Source organism: Triticum aestivum, chromosome 7A (assembly GCF_018294505.1).
Source record: "Triticum aestivum cultivar Chinese Spring chromosome 7A, IWGSC CS RefSeq v2.1, whole genome shotgun sequence".
In the NCBI taxonomy this organism is placed as follows: Eukaryota; Viridiplantae; Streptophyta; class Magnoliopsida; order Poales; family Poaceae; genus Triticum; species Triticum aestivum.
Window position 1 is genome coordinate 739948685 of NC_057812.1, and position 20474 is coordinate 739969158.

Consider the following 20474-nt stretch of genomic DNA (forward strand, 5'->3'; position numbering starts at 1 on the left):
CCTCATGCCTCGTACTTCCTACGGTCGTTGATCTCCATATTCTTGTTCGCAAGCGACTTCTTTGCATGCTCATCCAAGAGGATTTCGTCCACCAACATGATATTTGCATCCTCCGCGTCCAATGCGACTTGCAACCTCTCCTTCTCAAGTTCAATCCCTGCAAATGTCTTGGCCTTCTCGAGTTCCCATTCGATCGCCTCATGTTGCTTCTCCAACTGGATCTTCTCCCTCTCAATTTCGAGCTTCTTCTGCGCCCTTTTTCGGTCCCACCCAATCTCTTCTTTAGGGCATCCAACATGAGCTTGTACCTTTCTTCTTTCTTGTTCTCCCTTACCGAAAAAATGTACGCCCATGTGGACGACATTTTTGTAGCCGCGGCATCACGGAAGGCCAATGCCTTCTCCCACTTGTTTCCCATGACTTTTCGGTTATCATTTGGCACGGTGGCTCTTCCATTCGTGACGACATCATTGTCATCTTCATCGTCCAACCCAATTGATTGGTGGGAGCTTGAGCCATCATTCCTCTTCTTGCCGGACTTGAGATCGGTCACAACTTGGTTCGCTTCGGCTTGCCATTCAATATTCAATAATGGCTAAAAGCAAATGGCTTCTTCTCCACCTCATGATACAAAGTGGCCATCTAGCAAAAAACATATGTATGAGCACGAGAATGCAAAGACAAGAAACATATGCAAATGACGACAAGATGAAGCAATTGAGCTTACGTGAGTTGCCACTCCCATCCCACTTTGAGGGCGTTTTGTGCCTCACGAGTAATAGCCAACGTACTTGTTCACTACCCCTTGAGTGACCCCACCGATTTTGAAGAGATGCCACATTGCGGGTGGTCACGATAGGATGCGGCTCCACATACTCCTTTTATTCGTGATACTCCTTCCAAATCTTCTCCCAATACGTGTTCCCCTTTTGCTCCATGCCGCATATTTGATCCATTATTGTGGCAAACCAAGCTTTGACCAACAAGATGTCCGCAAATCTTGAGAATGCCGGACCTTTTGCCTTTGTCGTCTTGGTCCTCTTCTTCTTCTCGGATTGGGATTGGATGACCCCAACTTCAAATGCAGTGGTGCCCTCCAATTCATACTCCATTTCGGTCGGATCTTCATTGTCATTGATCATGTTCGACAAGAAACGCCTCCTACCTGATCATGGTTTGCAAGCATACATCATGTGCGAAATGAACTAGTGATCTATGCAAAAATTTGATGGACATGAGCAAAGAAAACGTACCGACTCTTGTTCTGTCATCACGTCGAACATGTCGAGGGCAGCCCGGGCGGAGCCAGTGCCCATGCTCATCCGCACCCGAACAATCTGCGGCAACTCACATACGTTGACCGCCGGCATCCGCGTCAGCGGAAAGCTCTCCGGAATGGCCCAGCCGGCCGTCGAATCCTCCTTTGTCCCAACGGGATAGGACGGCGTAATCCGCGTCGGTGCTCGGATGAAAGGGGTGCGGGGTCCGGGCGCGGTGAAGGAGACAAGTGCTCCACCATGTTTGAACCTCCCTGCGACGCCGACGCCGCCTCCCTCTCTTGCTGTCGGTGTCGCGCAACTTCCGGACAGTGTCTCAGGGCTATTGTCTAACAGGGTTTTTCTCTTTCTTACCTCGAAACCTGTCAAAAGGCTGCTGTAGGCTTCATTCAGTCCACTCTTGGTGGACTGAATCTTCTCGATCACCGCACCCATAAGGAAACGGTGCTCGTCCACGACGGAGGCGCCTTGAAGCGCCTCCATCAGGTTATCCGGCGCCCCTGGATGGACAGGGGCCACCGGTGGAAGCGACGCACCCCCCTCTATCGAAGGGGGCTGCTCGCCCGACTCCGGAGCCATATGGGTCTCCGGAATTGTATTCGGCTGAGGGCCGAACTGGATGCGGCCCTCTTCGCCAGTCTTCATGGGGATCGGCTCCCCCATGTGTCCGGCAGTGGAGGTCTCGCCTTGTGGCGCCTCCTGGACGGTGTCCTGGGCTCCTCCCCGGTTCGGAGCGGTCCTTCGGGATAACACTTCGATGACGTCCCTGGCCCTGGGGTAATAAGCAGGCGGTGGCGACATGCTCGCCATCTCCGACAGAGCCAACGAACCTCTAGATGAGGATCGCTGGCTAAGGTCGCATGCCAGACTGCAATAGTACAGTTAACTATGTCAAAATAATGAAGAGAAATGGCCGGATATGCGCACGAGCAAGCCATGTCACTTACGATGCGGCCTGGGGCTTAGTGCGGGGGTGTCGTTTCGGACTTCTGTCAACGTCCCACGCGATATTACCGCGGGGACGCCCTTCCCCTTCTTGGGCGTTTCTGCCTCCAAATGCGCCGAAGCCGCCCTCTTCTTCCTCCTCTCCTCAGGGGGAGGGTTGTTTTCCTCCTCCTCCTCTTCCTCGCCATTGTACTCAGGGACAGAGGAATGGGCTTCTCGTCTTCGGACGTCACGTTCGAAGTGACCATGCGACGGGGGCCGCTCTTGGCCCCCTTGGCCTTCTTCTTGGCCTCCTTAAGGGCGCCAGCGCCAGCATCTTCGCCAGATGCCGGATGACCGGTTCTTCGGGCAGCGGGGCCTACTACGTCTTGAGCTTGCGTTGGTTTTCCCCGAAGAGGAAGGGATGATGCAGCAGAGTAGCGTAAGTATTTCCCTCAGTTTTTGAGAACCAAGGTATCAATCCAGTAGGAGCCCACGCTCAAGTCCCTCATACCTGCACAAAGCGATAGCTACTCGCAACCAACGTGATTAGGGGTTGTCAAGCCCTTCACGGTCACTTACGAGAGTGTGATCTGATAGATAGAATATTTTTGGTATTTTTGATATAAAGATGCAAAGTAAAAAGTAAAAGCAAAGAAAATAGCAAAACAATATAAAAGTGATGGAGATTGATATGATGAGAATAGACCCAGAGGCCATAGGTTTCACTAGTGGCTTCTCTCAAGAGCATAAGTATTCTACGGTGGGTGAACAAATTACTGTTGAGCAATTGATAGAATTGTGCATAATTATGAGAATATCTAGGCATGATCATGTATATAGGCATCACGTCCGTGACAAGTAGATCGAAACGATTCTGCATCTACTACTATTACTCCACTCATCGACCACTATCCAGCATGCATCTAGAGTATTAAGTTAAAAACAGAGTAATGCTTTAAGCAAGATGACATGATGTAGAGAGATAAATTCATGCAATATGAAATAAACCCCATCTTGTTATCCTTGATGGCAATGATACAATATGTTCCTTGCTGCCCCTCTGTCACTGGGTAAGGACACCGCAAGATCGAACCCAAAGCTAAGCACTTCTCCCATGGCAAGAACTACCAATCTAGTTGGCCAAACCAAACGGATAATTCGAAGAGACTTGCAAAGATAACCAATCATGCATAAAAGAATTCAGAGAAGATTCAAATATTATTCATAGATAGACTTGATCATAAACCCACAATTCATCGGTCTCAACAAACACACCGCAAAAAGAAGATTACATCGAATAGATCTCCATGAGAGAGGGGGAGAACTTTGTATTGAGATTCAAAGAGAGAGAAGAAGCCATCTAGCTACTAACTATGGACCCGAAGGTCTGAGGTAAACTACTCACACTTCATCGGAGAGGCTATAATGATGTAGAAGCCCTCCATGATGACGGCCCTCTTCCGGCGGAGCTCCGGAACAGGCCCCAAGATGGGATCTCGTGGATACAGAAAGTTGCGGCGGTGGAATTAGGTTTTTGGCTCCTGTTCTGATCGTTTGGGGGTACGTGTGTATATATAGGAGGAAGGAGTACGTCGGTGGAGCACCGAGGGGCCCACGAGGCAGGGGGCGCGCCCTAGGGGGGGGCGCGCCCCACCCTCGTGACCACCTCTTTGATCCCTTGTAGTAGGGTCCAAGTCTCCTGGATCACGTTCGGTTAGAAAATCACGTTTCCGAAGATTTTATTCCGTTTGGACTCCGTTTGATATTCTGTTTATCCGAAACACTGAAATAGGCAAAAAAATAGCAATTCTGGGCTGGGCCTCCGTTTAATAGGTTAGTTCCAAAAATAATATAAAAGTGGAAAATAAAGCCAAATATAGTCCAAAACAGTAGATAATATAGCATGGAGCAATCAAAAATTATAGATACGTTGGAGACGTATCAGGCATCCCCAAGCTTAATTCCTGCTCGTTCTCGAGTAGGTAAATGATAAAAAGAGAATTTTTGATGCAGAGTGCTACTTGGCATAATTTCAATGCAAATCTTCTTAATTGTGGTATGAATATTCAGATTAGAAAGATTCAAGACAAAAGTTTATATCGACATAGAAAATAATAATACTTCAAGCATACTAACAAAGCAATTATGTCTTCTCAAAATAACATGGCCAAAGAAAGTTATCCCTACAAAATCATACAGTCTGGCTATGCTCCATCTTCCCCACACAAAGTATTTAAATCATGCACAACCCCGATGACAAGCCAAGCAATTGTTTCATACTCTAACTTTTTCAAAACTTTTTCAATCTTCACGCAATACATGAGCGTGAGCCATGGACATAGCACTATAGGTGGAATAGAATGGTGATTGTGGAGAAGACAAAAAAAGAAAAGATAGTCTCACATCAACTAGGCGTATCAATGGGCTATGGAGATGCCCATCAATAGATATCAATGTGAGTGAGTAGGGATTGCCATGCAACGGATGCACTAGAGCTATAAATGTATGAAAGCTCAACAAAAGAAACTAGCGGGTGTGCATCCAACTTGCTTGCTCACGAAGACCTAGGGTAATTTGAGGAAGCCCATCATTGGAATATAAAAGCCAAGTTCTATAACGTAAAATTCCCACTAGTATATGAAAGTGACAACATATGAGACTCTCTATATGAAGAACATGGTGCTACTTTGAAGCACAATATATGAGACTCGCTATATCATGGTGCTACTTTGAAGCACAAGTGTGGAAAAAGGACAGTAGCATTGCCCCTTTTTTTATTTATATTTTTTTGGCCTTCTTTTTTCTTTGGCTTTTTTTGGGACAATGCTCTATTGAATGATGATCATCACACACTTCTATTTATTTACAACTCAATGATTACAACTCGATACTAAAACAAAGTATGACTCTATATGAATGCCTCCGGCGGTGTACCGGGATATGCAATGAATCAAGAGTGACAAGTATGGAAGAATTATGAATGGTGGCTTTGCCACAAATACTATGTCAACTACATAATCATGCTAAGCAATATGACAATGATGGATGTGTCATGATGAACTAGATGGTGGAAAGTTGCATGGCAATATATCTCGGAATGGCTATGGAATGCCATAATAGGTAGGTATGGTGGCTGTTTTGAGGAAGGTATATGATAGGTGTATGATACCGGCGAAAGTTGTGCGGTATTAGAGAGGCTAGCAAGGGTGGAAGGGTGAGAGTGCGTATGATCCATGGATTCAACATTAGTCATAAAGAACTCATATACTTATTACAAAAATCTAGAAGTTATCAAAGCAAAGTACTACACGCATGCTCCTAGGGGGATAGATTGGTAGGAAAAGACCATCGCTCGTCCCCGACCGCCACTCATAAGGAAGACAATCAATAAATAAACCATGCTCCGACTTCATCACATAACGGTTCACCATACGTGCATGCTACGGGAATCACAAACTTCAACACAAGTACTATTTAAATTCACAACTACTCAACTAGCATGACTTTAATATTATCACCTCCATATCTCAAAACAATTATCATGCTTCAATATTTTCTTAGTATTCAACACACTCAAAAGAAAATTTCACAAATCTAGAATACCAAGCATATTATTATTAGGCAAATTACCATGCTATTAAGAGACTCTCAAATTAATTTAAGTGAAGCATGATAGATCAATAGTTTCTTTAAAACAAGTTCACCACCGTGCTCTAAAAGATCTAAGTGAAGCACATAGAGCAAAATTATCTAGTTCAAAGGATATAAGTGAAGCACATAGAGAAAAATTATCTAGCTCAAAGTGTAAGTGCATCTAGTGCCACCCCTAGTTGGTTTTGGAGTATTGACGACAAACCTAGTTGAGGGACTAATGTGTTTGTGAGAATTGCAGGATAACACAGGTAGAAGTCCCTCATTGATTCGGTTTTCCTACCAGAGATGACCCCTAAAAATGTATGAAGACATTGAAGTCAAAGGTGGTATATGAAGATATTCACATTGAAGACTATGACAAGAGAAGACATCGCATGAAGCCTATGGAGCTCGAAGACTTAGATCTTTCGTAGTTCTTTTTCTTCTTCTTTGTTGAGTCATAGGAACCACCGTACTGTTAAGTGGGGTCCAAGAGAACCAGTCAGAATGATTGAAGTGATGCTTAACCAAAACCTATGTCTTCGAGTGAAGACTATGAGAGTGAATCTTGTCCAGAGTCGGACAAGTCAGCTTTGCTTGTAGCCCAAGTAAAGTTGCCGTGTGAGTTTGAAATCTGACCGTTGGAACACGTGTCAGTTCCTTAGTGACCCAGGGTCATTTTGGACAAATCAGGTCGGGTTGCCTAGTGGCTATAAATAGCCCACCCCCTACAACCAAAAATGGTTGGCTGCTCAGAGTGAGTATACGGCTTTTGTCGTTTGAGAGCAACCCACCTCGAAGCTTTTGAGAGAGAATTCCTTGCAAGGATAAAGCCCTAACCACCCAGAGCCAAAGAGAATTAGGCATCACTTAAGTCTTCTTGTCTGTGTGATCTGAAGACTTATTACACTTGAGGACTGTGAATCCTCCAGCCGGTTAGGCGTCGCATTCTGAGCATCCAAGAGACATTGTGGATTGCCAGTGAACGAAGTCTGTGAAGGTTTGGGAGTCTACCTTGAAGACTTACCATAGTGATTGGGCGAGGTCTGCGTGACGTTAGCTCAAGGGGAATACGGTGAGGACTGGGTGTCCTGAGCTGCGTGTTCAGGACTGGGTGTCCGGGACTGTGTGTCCTCAGGCTTAAATACCTAGCCGCCCTAACCAGACGTACAGTTGTCACAGCAACTGGAACTGGTCCAACACATCATTGTCTTCAACGAGTCACTGGTTTCATCCTTCCCTTCTCTTTACGTACTGTTACTCCTTGTGAAGCCATTGTATGATTGCACTATCTTTTATCTTAACTGAGTGACTGCGTGTTCTGTTTGGCTTCATAATATCTTCCTACCTGATCCTTACTACATTGCTGCTATTAGTCATTATGCTTTCACTCTATTGAATACTTGAGTATGGCTTGCCTAGTGTAGTCTACCTTCCGCTGCAGGGTAATAGGTTCTATCGTTTGTCTTCATAACTTCCACGTTTTGAAGACTTTCATAAAAATCGCCTATTCACCCCCCACTAGTCGATATAACGCACTTTCGATTGGTATCAGAGCAAGGTACTCCCGTGTTCTATGTGATTCGGTTTAACCACCTGGAGTTTTAGCTATGTCGACTGCAGGGATAATCAAAGTCTCCGCTGCGTGCCCCGTCTTCAATGGAACTGAATATCCCTACTGGAAGAATAAGATGCGCATGCATCTTGAAGCCATTGATGTCGACCTATGGTATGTCGTCAAGAACGGTGTTCCCAAGGCTGGAGAAGGTGTCACTGCTGCTGACGTCAAGAAGTTCGTTCAACTGGACTCTACTGCCAAGAATATCATCTGTGGTCATCTGACCAAAGGACAGTATGGCCGCATGAGTGCTTTGGAAACATCTAAGCTAGTCTGTGACTGGCTCTCCAAGGTCAACGAAGGCGTCTCAACCCAGAGAGATCAGAGAATCAATGTCCTTCGCAACCTCTTCAACCGCTTCAAGAGAAATGACAATGAGAATGTCCAGCTCACATTTGATCGACTCACTGACATCAGGAATGAGCTTCAAGCCCTTGGCGCTACTGAGATCACCAAGCATGAAGTCGTCAAGACACTACTGAGATCACTTGACAGTTCATTTGACACCCTAGCCCTGAAGATTCAAGAACGTCCTAATTTCAAGACACTCGATCTGTCTGACATACTTGAGAGGCTCAACACACATGAGTTTCAGCTTTCTGAGAAAAGAGATATCTACGGTCCAAACTATGGGCGAACTCGTGCCTTGAAGGCAAAAGCTGTCTCCTCATCTAAAGAAGAATTTGACAGCAGTTCTGATGATCCTGGAGACATTGGAAGGGAACTTGCTATGCTTGTGAAGAAGTTCCAAAAATTCACCAAGAAGAAAGGCTTCAGAAAGTCTTCCCGATCAAGCTCAAGGAATGATGAAGCTTCTGCTCATGACTACAAGAAGAAAACATGTCACAAGTGCAAGAAACCTGGCCACTTCATCTCTGAGTGTCCACAGTGGGACAATGAGAACAAAAAGAAGAAGAAGAGCAAGGAATACGACTCTGACGACAAGAAGAAGAAGAAATACTCAAAGTCTTTTTCCAAGTCTTCTTCAAAGTCTTCATCACACAAGAAGAGCTCATCTGGCAAGGCACGTGCGTTTGTTGGCAAGGAAATGGATTCAGAGGAAGAGTCCGCTTCTAAGTGTTGGGGAACGTAGTAATTTCAAAAAAATTCCTACGCACACGCAAGATCATGGTGATGCATAGCAACGAGAGGGGAGAGTGTGATCTACGTACCCTTGTAGATCGACAACGGAAGCGTTTGGTTGATGTAGTCATACGTCTCCATGGCCCGACCAATCAAGCACCGAAACTACGGCACCTCCGAGTTTTAGCACACGTTCAGCTCGATGACGATCCCCGGACTCCGATCCAGCAAAGTGTCGGGGAAGAGTTCCGTCAGCACGACGGCGTGGTGACGATCTTGATGTACTACTGTCGCAGGGCTTCGCCTAAGCACCGCTATAATATTATCGAGGACTATGGTGGCAGGGGGCGCCGCACACGGCTAAGAATATGATCGCGTGGATCAACTTGTGTCTCTGCGATGCCCCTGCCTCCGTATATAAAGGCTCAAGGGGGGGTGCGGCCGGCCTAGAGGTGGTGCGCCAGGAGGAGTCCTACTCCCTCCGGGAGTAGGATCCCCCCCCCCAAATCCTAGTTGGAATAGGATTCGCGGAGGGGGGAAAAGAGAAAGGGGGGCCGGGCCCCTCTCCTTGTCCTATTCGGACCAAGGGAGGGGAGGGGCGCGCGGCCCATCTCAGGCTGCCTCTTTTCTTTTCCACTAAGGCCCACTAAGGCCCATATAGCTCCCGGGGGGTTCCGGTAACCTCCCGGTACTCCGGTAAAATCCCGATTTCACCCGGAACACTTCCGATATCCAAACATAGGCTTCCAATATATCAATCTTTATGTCTCGACCATTTTGAGACTCCTCGTCATGTCCGTGATCGCATCCGGGACTCCGAACAACCTTCGGTACATCAAATGTATAAACTCATAATATAACTGTCATCGAAACCTTAAGCGTGCGGACCCTACGGGTTCGAGAACAATGTAGACATGACCGAGACATGTCTCCGGTCAATAACCAATAGCGGGACCTGGATGCCCATATTGGCTCCTACATATTCTACGAAGATCTTTATCGGTCAGACCGCATAACAACATACGTTGTTCCCTTTGTCATCGGTATGTTACTTGCCCGAGATTCGATCGTCGGTATCCAATACCTAGTTCAATCTCGTTACCGGTAAGTCTCTTTACTCGTTCTGTAATACATCATCTCGCAACTAACACATTAGTTGCATTGCTTGCAAGGCTTAAGTGATGTGCATTACCGAGAGGGCCCAGAGATACCTCTCCAACGATCGGAGTGACAAATCCTAATCTCTATGTCTCGACCCCCTCTCCTTGTCCTATTCGGACCAAGGGAGGGGAGGGGCGCGCGGCCCATCTCAGGCTGCCTCTTTTCTTTTCCACTAAGGCCCACTAAGGCCCATATAGCTCCCGGGGGGTTCCGGTAACCTCCCGGTACTCCGGTAAAATCCCGATTTCACCCGGAACACTTCCGATATCCAAACATAGGCTTCCAATATATCAATCTTTATGTCTCGACCATTTTGAGACTCCTCGTCATGTCCGTGATCACATCCGGGACTCCGAACAACCTTCGGTACATCAAATGTATAAACTCATAATATAACTGTCATCGAAACCTTAAGCGTGCGGACCCTACGGGTTCGAGAACAATGTAGACATGACCGAGACATGTCTCCGGTCAATAACCAATAGTGGGACCTGGATGCCCATATTGGCTCCTACATATTCTACGAAGATCTTTATCGGTCAGACCGCATAACAACATACGTTGTTCCCTTTGTCATCGGTATGTTACTTGCCCGAGATTCGATCGTCGGTATCCAATACCTAGTTCAATCTCGTTACCGGTAAGTCTCTTTACTCGTTCTGTAATACATCATCTCGCAACTAACACATTAGTTGCATTGCTTGCAAGGCTTAAGTGATGTGCATTACCGAGAGGGCCCAGAGATACCTCTCCAACGATCGGAGTGACAAATCCTAATCTCAAAATACGTCAACCCAACATGTACCTTTGGAGACACCTGTAGAGCACCTTTATAATCACCCAGTTATGTTGTGACGTTTGGTAGCACACAAAGTGTTCCTCTGGCACACGGGAGTTACATAATCTCATAGTCATAGGAACATGTATAAGTCATGAAGAAAGCAATAGCAACATACTAAACGATCGGGTGCTAAGCTAATGGAATGGGTCATGTCAATCAGATCATTCAACTAATGATGTGATCCCGTTTAATCAAATGACAACTCTTTGTCCATGGTTAGGAAACATAACCATCTTTGATTAACGAGCTAGTCAAGTAGAGGCATACTAGTGACACTCTGTTTGTCTATGTATTCACACATGTATTATGTTTCCGGTTAATACAATTCTAGCATGAATAATAAACTTTTATCATGATATAAGGAAATAAATAATAACTTTATTATTGCCTCTAGGGCATATTTCCTTCACTAAGGAGGCGGAGGTGGAGTCTGAGGAGGAGTCCGATTCTGGCATCGCAGTTCTGGCTACAGCATACGTTGCCAAGTCCATCTTCAACACTCAAGACAATGACTTCATCACCGACACCGATGCAAATGACAAGGACTACTCCGCTCCTACCTACTGCTTCATGGCACGCGGTGCCAAGGTAAACACACGCACTACTCACTATCACACATCTAGTGACGATGACTCTGATTGTGGTTCAAAACCCAGCTACAAAACACTTGCTAAAATTGCAACTGAACAACAGAAAGCCATGGAACATATTCAAAAACTGTTAGACAAAAGCGATGATCTGTTAGGCGCTGAAATGACTCGATCTGAGTCCTTAATTGAAGACATAAAAAATCTTCACGTTAAGTATGAGGAACTTGAAAGTCGTCATGAAACGCTCTCAACAACTCATGAAAAGCTTTCCTATGATTATCTTCAAAGGAAGCAAGATCTTGAGAAATTGAGAGCGGCTCATGAAGATCTTCAAAAGGAAAATGAGTCACTTCACGCCAAACAGATCAGTTCCGCTCAGGAAGGATTTGAACCACCATGTCTTAAATGCATTGAGCGTGATAATGCTACTACTGTTGCTGAATGTTCTACTGCTTCTACTGTTGCAATATCTTCAACTGTTGATGTGGGAACTAACCCCTCTGCTGAGGATTCCACTGCTATTGCTGATGAGAATGCTAGGTTGAAGACATTGCTTGAAACAGGGATGTACAAAAGTCTTAAAGGGCATCAGACACTGTGTGATATCCTCAAAAAGCAGATCTTGAACCGAAACCCGAGGAAAGAGAGTGTTGGTTCGTAAGGAAAATGAATGCTGATGGCTCTTACTGGAAACCCGAGCAGTATCCCAAATCACATGGGTTGTTGCAAAGGAATCTTCAGCAGATCTGTCCAATCTATCTGGCTTCTCTTGTGCAAATCCCATTTTCATTGATGAATCCTTTGATGCAAACTATAAACTGTTTAAGAATCAGAATGGTGAAGTGTTTGCCAGGTACATTGGTACTAACTGCAGGAATGGACCGCCTATGAAGAAGATCTGGGTTCCGTAAAAGTGTCTGGAAAATCTTCCTGTGAATGTCATCATGACACCACACGTGAAGAAGACAAACCTCAGACCACATGCTTCATACGGTCCAAAGGCTTCATATAGACAGAGGACTCACCTGAGTCGCACTAACGCAAATATTTTGTAGGGAAACCATACTCAGGCCTATGAATATGAGCGCGGTTCATCAAACCGCCATGTTCATAAGACCAAGAACTATTCTGCTTATTCTTATGAGTACTATTGTCCGCCTGCAAGACTTTTTTCTAGGGCTCCAAAGCCAAAGTTCTCAGATGCTGCACTTAGACTTATTGCTTCTAAGCCACCCTTGAAGATGAGGGTGGCTAAGAAAGCTTAACTCTCTTTTGCAGGGAAAGGTCTCCAGCAGAAAACCAAAATCGTCTGACGCTATTGCTGGGGACCTTAAACATCTTGTAGGGCGCAAGATCAAATGCCCAAATGGTCTTTCTATGTACTTCGTTCCTGAATCGCTTGCTACTCTCCCTATCAGTCCTAATCTGGATCTAAGCTTTCATAACCCACTGGTTCGTCAAATGTTTTTGCTTCACAATTCTCTTCGTGAAGCCTATCCCCCTAACTGCACTGTAGGGTACAACACCAGCGTCTTCAGAATGGATTATTGATAGTGGGTGTACCAACCACATGACTGGCAAAAGAAGCCTTCTTATGGACTCAACCTTACGTCCATCCGACAAGAGTCACATCACATTTGCTGACACTGGTAAAAGTAAGGTATTGGGTCTAGGTAGAGTTGCAATCTCAAAGGATCAACACATGGATAAAGTCATGCTTGTTGAATCCCTTGGCTTCAACTTAATGTCTATCTCAATGCTTTGCGATTTGAACATGATCGTAATATTTGGAAAATATCGGTGCCTTGTACTAATGGAATCTGACAAGTCTCTAGTGTTTGAAGGGTATCAGAAAGATGATTTGTATGTGGTAGATTTTTCGGCAGGACCACAACTTGCCGTATGTCTTCTAGCAAAGGCTTCAGAATGCTGGCTCTGGCATCGGAGGCTAGGGCATGCTGGCATGAGGAACCTCCACACCCTTGCAAAGAAGAAGCATGTCATAGGCATCGAGGGCGTCAAGTTCAAGAAAGATCACTTATGCGGTGCCTGTGAAGCAGGGAAGATGACGAGGGCCAAACATCCCTCGAAGACAATCATGACAACCACTCGACCCTTCGAACTGCTCCACATGGATCTTTTTGGTCCCACTCATTACTCAACTCTTACTACTACTGCTTGCCTCTATGGCTTTGTTATTGTTGATGATTATTCTAGATATACTTGGGTGCACATAATCCTCTACAAGACTGAAGTGCAGGATGTCTTCAGACGCTTCGCCAATCGAGCAATGAACAACTATGGCGCCAAGATAAAGCACATCAGAAGTGACAATGGCACTGAATTCAAGAATACTGGCCTTGATACATATCTTGATACCTTGGGCATCACACATGAATTCTCAGCCCCATACACGCCACAGCAGAATGGCGTCGTCGAACGCAAGAACAGAACACTCATTGAGATGGCCCGAACGATGCTTGATGAATACAAGACTCCAAGAAAATTCTGGCCTGAAGCCATTGATACAGCATGCCATACAATCAATCGTGTTTATCTTCACAAGCTTCTGAACAAGACATCTTATGAGCTCCTTACTGGCAAGAAGCCAAATGTCAGTTACTTCAGAGTATTTGGTGCCAGGTGCTGGATCAAGGATCCACATCACACTTCAAAATTTGCACCAAAAGCACATGAGGGTTTTATGCTTGGATATGGAAAGGATTCGCACTCCTACAGAGTCCTCAATCTCTTTCATTATAAAGTGATTGAAACAGTGGATGTGCGGTTTGATGAGACTAACGGTTCACAAAGAGAGCACCTCCCAAATATGCTAGATGAAGTTCTATCCAGCGAATCAATCAAGCTTATGGGAACCGGAGAAATCATACCCTCTGAAGCTCAACCTGAAGAGGAACTTATCATCTCCGCACCTGATCAACCTGAAGACAATGCTCAGCCTGAAGACAATCCCACTAACAATGACAATGATCAGCAAGAGCAAAACCTTCGCCCTGTACATCCTCGTGTTGCCAATGAAGTGCAGATTGAGAGAATAATTGACAGCATTAATGCACCTGGTCCGCTCACTCGATTAAGGGCAACTCAGCTGGCAAATTTCCATGGGCACTTCGCATTCGTCTCAATAACAGAACCCAAGAAAGTTGAAGAAGCCTTCATGGAACCTGAATGGATTCAAGCTATGCAAGAAGAGCTTCAACAGTTTGAGCTGAATAATGTATGGGAACTGGTTAAGCGTCCTGATCCTCGGAAGCACAACATAATAGGCACCAAATGGATATACCGCAACAAGCAAGATGAGCATGGTCAAGTTGTCAGAAACAAAGCTCGTCTCGTTGCTCAAGGATATACTCAAGTGGAAGGCATTGACTTCGATGAAACATTTGCTCCTGTGGCTAGACTTGAAGCCATACGCATACTGCTGGCCTATGCCAATCATCACAACATACTTCTATATCAAATGGATGTGAAGAGCGCCTTTCTCAATGGCAAGATTGAAGAAGAAGTGTATGTTGCACAACCGCCTGGCTTTGAAGATCCAAAACATCCTGACATGGTATACAAGCTCAACAAGGCACTGTATGACCTCAAACAAGCCCCTCGGGCCTGGTATGACACACTCAAATACTTCCTGAAGAGCAAAGGCTTCATACCTCATTCCCTAGACCCCACTCTCTTCATGAAGACATATGATGGTGAACTGTTTGTGTGCCAAATATATGTGGATGACATTATCTTCGGCTGCACCAATCAGAAGTACAGTGAACAGTTTGGATATATGATGCAAGAGAAATATCAGATGTCCATGATGGGAGAGCTGAAGTTCTTCCTCGGTCTCCAAATACGACACCAACGCAACGGCATCTTCATATCTCAAGAGAAGTATCTCAAAGATTGTCTGAAGAAGTTCGGTATGCAAGACTGCAAAGGCTTCACGATGCCAATGCCAGCCAAGCATCATCTGGGTCCTGACGACAATGGTAAAGAGTTCGATCAAAAGGTATACCGCTCCATGATTGGTTCTTTGCTTTATCTATGTGCATCTAGGCCAGATATTATGCTTAGTGTTTGCATGTGTGCTCGATTTCAAGCGGCACCAAAGGAGTCGCATCACTTAGCTGTGAAGCGAATTCTTTGATATTTGTCTCACACCCCAACCTTAGGATTATGGTATCCAAAGGGCTCAGATTTTGATCTGGTTGGATTCTCGGATGCTGATTATGCTGGTGACAAAGTGGATCGCAAGTCTACATCAGGCACATGTCACTTTCTGGGACGATCACTTGTATGTTGGTCTTCAAAGAAGCAGAACTGTGTATCTCTCTCCACTGCTGAATCTGAATACATTGCTGCTGGATCTTGCTGCGCTCAGCTTCTGTGGATGAAGCAAACACTCAAGGACTATGGCATTCATCTGAAGCAAGTGCCACTCTACTGCGACAACGAAAGCGCCATCAAGATTGCCAACAACCCAGTTCAGCACTCGAAGACAAAGCACATTGAGATTCGTCATCACTTTCTCAGAGATCATGTTGTGAAGGAAGATATTGATATCATACACGTCAACACTGAAGAGCAATTGGCAGATATCTTCACCAAGCCCTTGGATGAGAAGAGATTTTGCAAGTTACGGTGTGAGCTAAATATCCTGGAATCCTCAAATGTCCTGTGATCAGGCACACATCCTAACACTTATGCATATTGATGACTTAGATGTGCAACACATGAAGTAAAGTATATCTTGAATCAATGAAGACATACATTCTAAGTGTGAATACATTAATGTGGAATTTGGCTTCAGAGCGCCACGATAATTGTGCGCCGTGTATGGGTCTAATACTTCCTATACGGTGGGTAACGCCACCACCAAATGTTCTGTTTGAAGTGTTTCACTCATGGTGTTACATTTGCTATGTCTTCACATTTGGTTTGGCTTCAATCTCAACATATCTTCATGATTATCTTCACTATGTTGATTATATATATATATACTAGTGTTCTGTCCTCTACAGCATTCACTTATAGCTATGTCTTCTTGTTGAATCTTTTGAACTAAGTGAATGTGATCGGACCCTAATCAATCTATGCTTTCTATCGTAAACTCTATCTCTCCAAATCATATGCATTCTATTGAAACTGTCGAATGTCTTCTCTGCGTCCTTGTCAGCAGAAGATACAGAGACAACCATTAAGTCCGTTTTCAATGCTCATTCCTCCACCTGAAACCCGGAGAAGTGGGAACGACCACCCGACAATCCAGGCGTGCGTGGGACGTGGAACAAACCCCAATATGCTGCATGATGGCCACGTGTTCCTCAGATGCGAATCGCTAGGGGCACCTGTGTAGTAACGCAGTGCCGCCCCTGTACCTATAAATACACACCTCACAGCAGTCATTATCTCTTCTTCCACTCTCGCACGAACCCTAGCGCCACTGCTAGCCCTCGACGACGCCGGCGACGAAGCGCTTCGCTGCCGCAACCTCTCCGACGCCGTCTTCACGCCGACCGCGGACATCATCTTCTCCGCTGTCGTCGTAGGTGTCCTCCATCGCCAAGTTAGGGCACGGACGATCGAACTGCTCGGCCTCCTCTTCCACTCCGTCTAGCAGTTCCTCGTGTGGTAAATAAAACCTCCTTTTTACGGCCCCTTTGATCCTATAGCTTTATCACTTTCTACCACAAGCAGTTTCTATTCACACAAGTTGGATCTCCTTCATACTGCATCTCATAACATGCCTAGTATATTCACTTATGCTTCACAAAGTAGTTAGATTCCTCACTTGTACTGATCCGTGGATTCGTACAAATCTGGAACCAACTCCTTATCTATGAGTGAATGCCTTCGCATGATGAGGTCAATGTCTTCTAAACTAATTTATCTTCAAAATCTTCTGAGAATGCATATGACCTCTTCCCCTTCCCTCGCACCTTAATGCTGTCACAGGTACATGTCCGTGGGAGAATCCCTTGGTTCTCATAGTCTGCATTCATTTGCAGAATTCTTTCAGCATCACATAAATTCTCCCGAAGCCAGTTCCTGTTTGTCCAGCAAGCGAAAACCTTTGAAGCCTCTGAACGTATTGAAGCCTTTCAGATTAAGGTTCATGGCTTCAGAAAAATCAGCAAGGAAGGGTGGCAGAAAGCGTCGAGGAGAAACATCAAGAGATCTGCCCGATGATCTCTCAGAGCTGTACAAGACAGATCCTGAAGAGGATTACAATCAGCACAAGACGCGAATCCAATGGATTTGATGCTATTGGGCAGAACAGTGGTTCAAGTACAGATTTGTGACCAAGGAATATGCTGAAAAGAATGCCATCAAGCGACCATGGGGAGACATCCTCTACAAAAATCTTCAACCCAGGACCAGAGATGAAGCCATTGAACAAGGCTCTATCCCTGCATGGTCCGTGGACCACAGCCTGTGGATGCTGACCCATCGTCTCTGCTATGGTGTCGTGACGACAATCTGTTTAAGCGCAACTTCCAGTTTGCCCAGAACTCAGCAAAGCAGAACAAGAAGACATTGGGACTAGACTTCAACCCTGGTCCTTCTGCTCCAAGGGCTGACGGCACCCGTGATGCAGAACCCAATGTCGTCGGTCCTTTCTACAACCTTGAAGGTCTCATCACCCATATCTTGGTTCAAGGGACAGCCATGAATGAGCCTACAGATGACGCTGAATCAGATGAAGCGCCTGCAGCACCGAAGCCAAAGAAGTAGCCTAAAGCTTCAAAGCCTGCCACTGCTCCAAAAATTTCACGGGCGAAGCCACTGGCAACTGCACCTCCTGAAGACAGTGTGCAGTCTGAAGATTTGTCACGCATCTCCAAGCCCCAGAAGGTCAAGATGCCTCTGCCACACACCGGCCAAGAGCTAACAACTGCTTCCATTCTGCGCAATGATGCCATTGATCTGTCAAGTGATGAAGATCTTGCAGATGACGCTCTTGAGCAACTCATCAAGAGCAAAGAAGAAGCAGAAATCTTCAATGATCTGCCTCTCTTTGACGAGACAATCATCCACAACTTCATTGATGAGTGGTTTGACACGCCAAACATCAGCTTCAAAGAACTGCAGCTACCCATTGGCCTCAGTGTCGCCTTCCATGGCGCCATTGCTTCAGAGCTAGCTCTCACTCAGCGCATCGTCGAACTGAAGCAAAAGATTGACTATGAAAAGGCTCAGTTCAAGAAGCATATGGCCAAGCTCAGCGTGCAAGAGGTGAAAAACTTCAAGATTATGATGCACGAGCTCAAAGAAGCCTTTCTCAAGAAACGCGCAGAAGCTCAGGGTTCTCGGGAGCGTATGAAGAGCCTGGCTGACAAGTGTGTGCAAAGCTACAACGAAGCTGAGAAGCGCAAGGCCCTTGGGCATCCGGGCATTGATCCCAGGATGGCTGCTAAGTAGAAGAAGAAGCCCATTGTGGCCGAACCTCTCGCACCAAGGCAGGAAGCAGATCCCATTGTCTTCCCAACTAGAATGACTAGCTCAAAGCCAAAAGGCCGGTCAACCGCTTCAGAGCTGAAGAAGACAAGGACTGCTGAGGCTGAAGCCAGGAAGAGGAAACATTCTGAAGCCTCTCCTACTGCCCCCTCCAAGAAGAAGAGGAAAACCAAGAAAGAACGGGCTGCTCCCACAGAGCTTTTGATTGTTGAACCCATTTCCATGGTTTGTCCTGATGCTAAACGCCAACTGACAATCCATGAGCCTGCTTTCACAGAGGCTCATGAAGCTGAAGACTTTCCAGCAGCTGATCCCATCGCTGCTGAAGACATTGGTCACCATGACCATGTAGAAGATGGTGCAGTCCTTCCTCAGCTCGAGCACAGCGAACTCATCAGCATTGGTTGTCCTCTGACGCCAATTGCTCAGGATGCTTCATGGGCTGATCACCCACAAGAGGAAGAAGACTTTGAGGCCCATCCAACTCCAACTACACAGGCGTCGCCTGCGTTGCGCAGGCTTCGCAAAGGACCAAGGCCTCCAGTCTCTGCGTCTGAAGCTGAAACTGCTGAAGACATTCCGGCTGCATCAGCCGATGAAGAAGAAGTCCCACAAGCTGCTACTCCCCTGTCCCACCAAGAAGCGGTTCTCGAGGAGAACGTGGTTGTGATCGACCCTCCAGCTCATCAAGTGGAGGTTGAAAATCTTGAGGCTGCCACCACCAACACCAATGAAGCCACTGACATTGTCATGCCTGAAGCTAATGTGGAGCCCTCACCAACAAAAGCACCAAAAGTCAGCGAAGCCACTGATCCCACTACTTCTGTTCCTGCGCCTGCTGCCGGTCCTCGGTTCGACTATCATGTTGAGCACAGGCCTCAGGTATAGAAGCCAATCCCAAGATTGCCCAGGTTCCCAGGTCCTGCATCAACACCTGGATCCTTCAATATCAATGGCTTCAGAGCAGAAAACACATTCTTCAATAGCTCCAGGAACCCCTACTCAAGGGAAAGAATATCATCTGATCGGTTCTGGAGCTATCCGCAGCGAAGCTATTACTCTTGCATTCTTTACAATCAAGGTCGCATCTTCCCACACAAGCGTCTTGACATTGAAGCAATAGCTGGTCTGCCCTATTTGGAAGAAGCTCTGGATTGCTTCAAAGAGGTTGGGCTGCTACCGTTCGTCACTGACTAAGAGCATTGGAATGAAGAGTTGTTGATCCAATTCTATGCCACACTTCACATCCGCGGGTATAACAGAGATCCGAAGACTTGGGTCCTGGAGTGGATGACAGGAAACGTTCATCACGAAGCCAAAGCCTTTAACATCATTGAGCTCACTAGTCTACCCACCCCCGGCGATCTCTACGAATCTGGCTGTCAACTTCACAGTGAAGCTGTGGAGAGCATCTTTCAGAAGCCTGAACCTAACATGAGTCAGATGCTCAGTATGATGAAGCCATTACCCCAAGATGCTGCATATCCCAAAGAGTTCTTTGTTGAAGACCTAGAGTATCTGCCAAGGACTATTTATCACATCATAAGGCGAACTCTCTGGCCCATCAAAGGGCACTCTCCACATGCCAAGCTGGAAGGTGCAATGAAGACTTTGGTCTTCTATATTCTTCATGGAAAATGCTTCAATGCATAGGACTTCTTCATTCGCCAACTTGCTGCATCAGGCTCTGATCTGTTTGGCTTGAAGTTCTACGCCCCATGGGTAATGCGGCTGATCAAACTTCACTCCGCTATCTCATATCAGCCATCTGCTCGCAATCATCGGATTTTTCTGCCTGATGTGGATATGTCTATTGAAGCCATCTATCCTGAGCCTGCCAAGGAACCTCTAAGTCTTCAGAATGCAGAGCATCA